Raw genomic sequence first — 8,716 nt, forward strand, 5'->3', positions numbered from 1 at the left:
TTGTATTCTCCAATTCTCGATGCTCGGACCCGACATGGGCATGGACGTTGATAACAAACCACAAGCAACCTCTTTGTGCAAAAGATTTGCACCTTAAATTGAAAGTGGCCTCTCAATGCCCTGAACCGTAAGTTGGTCAACAAGGCTCCCTTACTAGAGAAAATTTGCCCAATTTTAATTTGCCGATTCCAATCACTTCGTAAATACTCTCTGTCCAAATATGCTTCTCTAGCATTTACACTAGCCACATTGTACTAGTTATGTTCACTCATTTCACTCAAATGATGTTCACGAGTGGGTTCAGATTCTCCTCCTAAACGCATTATTGGCAACTGGACTGATGTGTCCAAGCGGCCCAAAATAGGAGGGGCAGAGTACACTGACACTTCATTTGTTTCAGTACCATTATCACGACCATGCATCTCCTCCACCTCGCAAAAATCAATCATGTCCATAAAATCTGTCCCAATATCACCTCCCACATAAGCGACATTTGTATTATTCCGAATTACTTCATTGCTGTCAACAATGGCAACTGAAGACTGACCCATCCAACTACTATTTGTCGTCATATGCATACTATCAACTACATCATTTGTCAGTCCTTTATCTTCTATACTCACGAGTAAGGGGGCTAGTTTTAAAGGTGTTACCTCACAATTGTACTTCATAAAAAAATTCACATCATCATCGTCCTCAATCTTTATGTGCTTCCACTCATTCAAGGCCATCAAAACTGAGAACTTTAAACAAACCTTGTCTTCCATGTTTGTATTACCAATCTGATGCACAAGATCCAACAGTTCAACAAATGTGATGGTTCGTGGTACTATTAAGCCTTTTGAGTCACCCCCTTCGTATTTGCACATCTTCTTTGAGATTACCCATTTTCCATTGTAGCAAACCAGAATAACAATTGTCTCCATTTCTAACCATGACAAAACAACATTTTATTAGCATATTTGAAGCCACACCAGCAATACAACCACAATAACCAGGCAATACAATAGCAATACAAAAACAATACAACAGTAATATAACAACAACACAACAGCAATAAAACATCAATATCACAGCACTGAACAATGTATCATCACAATTACACTATACAAATCTAAAACATCAAATGGAAAATCCCAAGTTTCAAGATTCACATATCCTGAGCAATCTAAATGCATTTGGTAAAAACCCAGACGGATGAGCATCAAGATTCAAAAACATTACCCAAAGCAATTCAAATAAAACCAATTTCACAGCAACCCAAGCAATCAAAATAAAACCTATTTCATAGAATCCCACAGATATTAAGAAAATGACCATCAAGAACTCCTATTGGAGGTCAGCAATGGAGTACAGCTTCAAGGTTGCAAGCAGCTGCGACCTTACGTTATTTAGAAGACATACCTAGAAGATGGGGTCGATGAGGGGTTTCCAGATTCAGAACAAAGAGATGGGGACAATTCAGACCAAAGAGCGCTAGCGAGACAAAGCTGCATGAGAGGACCTGCGTGAGAGGGATAATTCTGCACGAAAAGAGAAGGAGAGTTGGGGTAGAGAGAGAGAGAGAGAGAGAGAGAGAGAGAGAGAGAGAGAGAACAAATAGAGAGCTTAGAGAGAACTAAAGTTCAGAAAAGTGTTATGTGGGCAATAACTGGACACTAAATATATTTTATAGGTGGTATTTGCAAAATTTTTGGGGATGGGTGATATTTCCACTTAAAACTTAAAAACCGGTGGCATTTTAGGCTATTTCCCTTTTTTCTTCTGTAACTAACTTTATTCCTTTACCTTTTTTGGCACAAATAATTTAAATGCCCACAAAATCATTACCTTGTTCCCTCCTAGCAATGAAATTTCTTCACCAAAACTCGTGTAGACTATCTAAACGTAAAGCTAATTTTCCATCATATTTTTAAGGGAAAAAGTCACTTTTGGTCCCTGTAATTTTCCACTTTTACCACTTTGGTCCCTGTCGTTTCAATTTGAAGCAGTTTAAGGACAATTTTCAATTTTTGTCAATTTTTTTTAACTTCTGTAACTTGTAGAGGGGCAATTCAGTCCACAAATTATTAGAATACCAAAGCCCAATTCACTGTGGAACCCACCCACTAAAAAACTTTAAAATACAATATAAAATAAAACAGTAAAAAAATCTACCCAGACCCCAGTCCTTCCCTTCCCTTCCCTGCCTCTCTAGTCTTAGTTAAGCCAATTGAAAACAAGCATTGGTTTGCATCATCAGAGTTGTTTGGGGTTGGGCGGGCTTTGGTTGCTGGGGTGGTGGTTGGGTTATATGGAGGTGGTGGCTGGCGGGGGACTCTGTGTGGGCATTGGGGTTGGGTGGTTACTGTTGGGAAAGGCGTTGGGTTGGGAGAACGAAAGAGAGAGGTTTTATTTTTAGGACAATAATTTTTATTTTTAAAAGGAATTAATTAATTTAATAATTTATTGACCAAATTGCCCATCCACAACTAACAGAAGTTAAAAGAAATTGACAGAAATTGAGAATTGTCCTTGAATTGTTTCAAATTGAAACCACAAGGACAAAATTGACCAAATTGAAATGACAAGGATCAAAGTGGTAAAAGTGGCAAACTACAGGAATCAAAAATGACATTTTGCCTACTTTTAATCATAAGGGCCTTCACAAAGAATTTTTCAACATTTTTCCGCCATGTGGATTCGTTGTGTATATTGTCATATGAATTTTCACATCATTTCTTGGCAAGGTGGTTTTTGTTTTCCTTTTTCGTGGAAAAAACGGATAGGTGAAAAGAAAAGCAATTGACTTGTGAAAGACTACTAAGTTGCCCTTTTTATTTTGATGTAAAGGATTCCTTTACTTCTTGAAAACGAAGTTATTATATAGGAATAATGTACCTATTTCTCTCTTACAAAGACACCTCCCTATATATATATATATATATATGTTTTCTGAGTACCTACTTTTTCATAATGTACCTATTTATCATGTAGCAAAAAGCGTGTGTCACCGTCAAAGACAAAAAGTTACCGACTCCTTACGCTTGAAGGTACAAACGAAATTTCTCTTCATGAGGTGAATCCAATCAATGAAGGTTAAACAATTGTGAAGAGATGTTAGTCAAAAAGAAAAAAACATCATCATGAACTAATGAAAAAAAGCTTTTGCGCGTCAGAAAGGATGTATCACTATCAAAGACAACATTGAAGGTTCTTTTCCTTACGCTTTACTATTATGGCTCTCACATGCACTTAGAAGATTTCGTCAATTTTGACCATGTAGTTTCATATTTGTAGCAATTCAAGGACAAGTTAATATTTCTGTCAATTTCTTTTATGGTGCAATGGGCAATTTTTTCAACCCAAAATCCTTTAGTATAAAAGCTCAACTGAAACGTCCCTAATTTCATATTGAGACTTGAAATTGGTCATTTGGGTTTAGGGTTCTTCAAAAATTGGGATTAGTGGTTGAATTTCAAACCCAAATATGAAATGGGGAGAATTTCAGACAAGCTTTTATGCTCAAGGGTTTTGGGTTGACAAAATTGCCCCTTGTATCGTTAAAGAAATTGACAGAAATACTAACTTGTCCTTGAATTGCTACAAATATGAAACTACAGGGTCAAAATTGACGAAATTGAAACTACAAGGACCAAAAGTGACTTTTGGCCTATTATTAGAACAATTTAAATGTAACGAAATACAGGTAAATGCATGATTATTATATAGAGGCTCAAAATCTTAAACAAAATACATATTTATCATGTAATGAAAGAAAGCGAGTTCGGTTAAAGATAAGAAGTTGCCTTGAAAGTTCGTACCCTTGAAGGTGGAAGGGGGGCTAGGAAAAGTGAGTTCCCACTTGGGGTTTGAAAATGAAGATGAAAAAGACGTGCTAATGTTGCTGAGATAATATGGTTCCTTCTGTTGCTGAGATAAACAACTCAGAAAACACATATGAAGGTCCAAATGAAGTGAGAGTCAGAACCCACATGACATGAAAGCAACTCTGTAATTATTATTTTTTATATAGCAGTTTATATCAATTGCAAATAATAGTAAACGGTGGGACTAAAAATCCGGAAAAAAAATTGAAACATACCAAACCCACATAGCCCACCCTAGGACATGCACTTGGAAGAGACTTGTCTGCCTCCGGGTCTTCTTTGAATTTTTGTGCCACTTACAAAACCACAATGGCTCAATTTTAGTAATGCAGATTAAGGGTTAATTTTGACAAAAGTACATGCGGAATTGGTGCCTTCCCGCTTAAACTTTCAAAAAAGGGACAATTGAAGGGTATTTTTGGACAATTGGTGCCTTCTCGCTCAAACTTGCAAAAAAAAATGTGTCATAGTTTTTTTAACAAAAGTAATTGCGGAAGACACCAATTGATCAAAAATACCCTTCAATTGACATTGAAAGCAGCAAAAAGGGGAGACCCATGCGTGCCACGTAGACAATTAAGGGAAATTTTGATGGTGGAAACCATATTACAAAAAATTAAAAAGATTAGGGTACATGATTGTTAAAATTGAGAGTGCAAGGACAAATATGCTCTAAAGTGAGAGTTCATGGTACTAAATTGAAATTAACTCAAAAATTAATAAAAATGAGTTTTGTAAAAACAATTTAAAATCTTGAGGGGTGTTTATGTAATTTCTGAAACTCCAGGGAGTTTTGTGAAAGGGCCAAAAAGCTCAATGGGTACCGTGGCGGATCCAGGATTGGAAAGCCGATTGGGCTGAACTTACATACTAAACTCGACGGTACGAGTGAATTTCATTAATAATCAGAAAAAGATACACTTAGTCAGGGGGGATTTCGATTGTGATCCGACATAAAAAGAGAGAACAAGTTTTTTGTTCTCTTGGGATTCCGATTGTGATTCGACATAATCAAAGATAACCTATGAATAACATGTAAAATAAATAATTTAAATCAAACATACCAACAAAAAATTAAACAAATTCTAATAATAATAGCATCTCAACAATATCAACAAAGAACAAATCAAACATTGAAACATCTCAACAAAATTCCTAAAATCAAAGCCCTAATTAATTTCAACAAAATCACAAAATTATAATTCAATCTCTAAGTAAACCCTAGAATATTAAATTTTAAATTAAAACTATAATTGAAGATATATAGAAAATGAGAGAATTATAAATTACTTGTTGTTGTAGAAAGGAGAGGACAAGATTTTGCTAAGTTGCCCACTGTCTAGCCAATATAATAGGAAGATGCATAAAATAGAGAGGGAAAAGGGATGCTGTTGTTGTCGGGTCTATAGAATAGAAGAGAGAAAAACTGGTGTGCCAAAAGAGAAAAGACAAAAGCTGGGACCACTTTGAAGTTGGATGGGCAACGTGGATATATTGGGTTAGTTAGCTTTTAAACTTAGGCTGCCCTTATAACATATATAGGTTTTTAAATAATAATAAAAACTTTTGATGTGCGGGCACTCACCCTGCCCTTTACACTGATCCGCCACTGAATGTAAATAACTCAACAAAAGAATAAAAAAGAACATTAACACGTAAACGAAATTACAACATAAAAAATTTAGAGCCTCAAATATAAAGTCCCGGACATAGAGCCCCGTTGTGAGAGAGAATACATTTTCCATCGAAGGTACCATATGTGTACTGAAAGAAAAAAAAGATACAAACCAGCCTTAATAATAGTGTAGAGGTCTTAGTCAAAAAGTAGACGTTCCATCCTGTATTGGAAGAAAACACATCTGGGAAAAAAAGACGAGAAGTTGCCTTGAAGGTTCCTTACCCTTTACTTCAACAAATTGTAGGTACCTTCGCATTACAAAGAAACTGCTTCAATTGACTATAACTAAATACCATAGAGATAGTCGTCAACATTGCTGCTTTAGACCAGTTTAAGAAAAAACAAACCATAAAACTCGTTTCAGTATTCTTTCAATTTTTTATTTTTAGACAAAAAAACAAAATCTTTGGAAATATCACCCATTTGTCCTATTTAGCAATACTGGCCATGTGCACTATATTAAAGCAATTTATTCAGCAAAGAAAAGGTAAAAGGCCGTGCCTCTCACCCATAGATGCTTCAATAAATTAAAGACCGCGTCTCTGTCAAAATAAATAAATTAGCGTTTGATGACTTTGAAGTTAAAACGAAAGCTCCTCCACATGGAAGGTGGTAGGAAACTGCTTCGTCAACCCCTCATAAATCTAACCAGAGCGCCACTGCCATGCCCAATTCTTTGAGCTTCTCTTTTACTTTTAATTATCTGCCTCCTATCTATGACTACTCAACCAGTCTCTTCTTCTTTCCCCACTCCAATTTTATCCACTTACACTTCATTTTATAACTAAAAAATAAGTGTAAGTGGATAAAATTGGAGTGGGGAAATCATTACCTTTTTTATTTATTAATCTAGTCAAATTTCTCTATTTTCTTATATATTCTTTTGTTTTTTTATTTATTAAAAATATCTCAAAATAAATCTATGTTAATTGTATCAACCAACGATGGATCCAAGGCCAAACTTACATGACAATAACGGATATAAACATTTGTTTTTATTTTTACTAACCTCTTTGCACGGGCTTCTGTGCCTACGAGATGCTTTTTTTTATTAAAAAAAATTAAATTTATTTTAGAATTAAAAAAGATAATGGGTAATTGTGTTCCATAAAAATAGGATCCATTATCTGATTTTTCTTTTAATTTTAATTTTTTTGATATGAAAAAGTGTGAATTTACCATATTATCCTCATTTAATTAATAATTTCAATTCTTAATGTTTGCATTAACCAAGGGTATTTTTTGGTATTTTGAATGTTTCACTATTCTCTGTTTTTTGCTTTATATATATCTATATATATAAAGCAAAAGGCAGAGAATGGTGAAACATTCAAAATACCAGAAAATGCCCTTGGTTAATGCAAACATTAAGAATTGAAATTATTAATTAAATGAGGATAATATGGTAAATTCACACTTTTTCATATTACAAAAAAATTAAAATTAAAAGAAAAATCTGATAATGGATCCTCTTTTTATGGAACACAACCACCCATTATCTTTTTTAATTCTAAATTTTTTTTTCTTCTTTTTAAAGCCTCTCGCAGGCGCGGAAGCGCATGCGGAGAGGCTAGTAGATAAATAAACAAAATTCTATTTAACCCAAACACAAAAATAAAAGGTAATTGAAACCTCTAATCTAAGAGAAAACAGTAAAAACAGTTTATATGCACATACAAATATATAATATTAAAAACCATAGGGGAAGGATATAAGTATTACAAAGATACAAATATTATGTATACCAAAACATGAAATATGTTTTGTTGTTAATTTTTCTCTTTATCGGGGATAATTTATTTTCTTTAAATAAAAAAGTCATGATTATATACCATAAGAAGTGGGGACCCCTACTAGCCATACACAAAGTCCGCCATGTACTCAAGTGTTTTTCACTAACTTCGGACAATTGGGTTCATAAGACCATCTGCAATGGTTAAGATCAATTCAATTTTATTGTATGAAATTGAACTAAAATAGTAAAGTGGCACTTGCAATTGTGTGATTTAGTTCATTGCAATAGAGAGTGCTATGTGATCAGAGCTGGTCCTGAGCTCTCAAAGGCCTAAGGCGAAAATCTAAAGTGCGTCCATGTACACACATTAATAACTGAAACTGTAGTTTTTTTTTATATAATAAACTAAGCATTGATTTTTTTAAGAAAATATTTTTCTAAAGATCTTTTTTAGACTTTGAGCTATGTCTTATTTTTCTTTTTAAGATTTCTAGAGTTCTAAATTTTATATTAAATAGAACTAATGACAATAAAAATCTAAACAATCACCACAACAAGTTAGAGGCAATAGCAATAAAGCAACTAAAAATATGATCAATCACACTCAAGCATGAAATGTTCAACTCTAATAATTTAACTAATAAACAGAGAACAATATAACATCTGGATTTTGAACATATTTTTCCCTTCAAATATAATCACATAAAACTAAACTAAACATTCAGTTCTCATCCTCTAAACATTCAATGCTTGTATAAAATAAAATAAAAACATTCAAATCAACTTAAAATATAAAAAAGTTAAGAAAACTAACAAAACATATTGACAGAATATGGTGGTTAATTTATTAACATGAAGAAGATAGTGAGTGAGTAAAATTGTCGAACCAAGGTGGTTAGTGTGAGTGGTTCGGCACTCTCATTCCTTAAGAGAGGTCAGGGGTTCGATCCCTGCTCTCGTATGGAGTCACCACTTTGGCCAGCACTTTACCCCTTACGGGCCAATCCGTTGTGAGCGGGGATTAGTCTGGGTTGTGGTTAAGGCTTAAAGGTGCCACCCATAGTTGGGGCCCATTCAGGACCATCTCGTGGTTCAGACAAAAAAAAAAAGAAAAAGAGGAAAAGAATGAGAAAAAACAAAGGAAAGTTTTGATACCTCTTCAAAAATCCAAATTGCAAAATTTCAAGTAGCACAACCTTTCATTCAATTGTGCTCTCTTCAAGATGGCCAAGACCCATAAAAGAAATACCATTTCGACTGAAAAAAAAAGATAGAAGAAATACCAGTTCCTTTTTAAAAGTATTTTTTTCACTTTGGCTTTGATTGCTGATTGAAACCCACAAATTGACGAATCAATCACTTTGATTTTGCTAAACAGGTTATCAATTCTTAAATTATTATTATGTTCATTTGACTTTTTATTGGAAAGGAGGA

This window comes from Prunus avium, chromosome 2, assembly GCF_965620075.1.
Source record: "Prunus avium chromosome 2, drPruAviu1.hap1.1, whole genome shotgun sequence".
Taxonomy (NCBI): Eukaryota; Viridiplantae; Streptophyta; class Magnoliopsida; order Rosales; family Rosaceae; genus Prunus; species Prunus avium.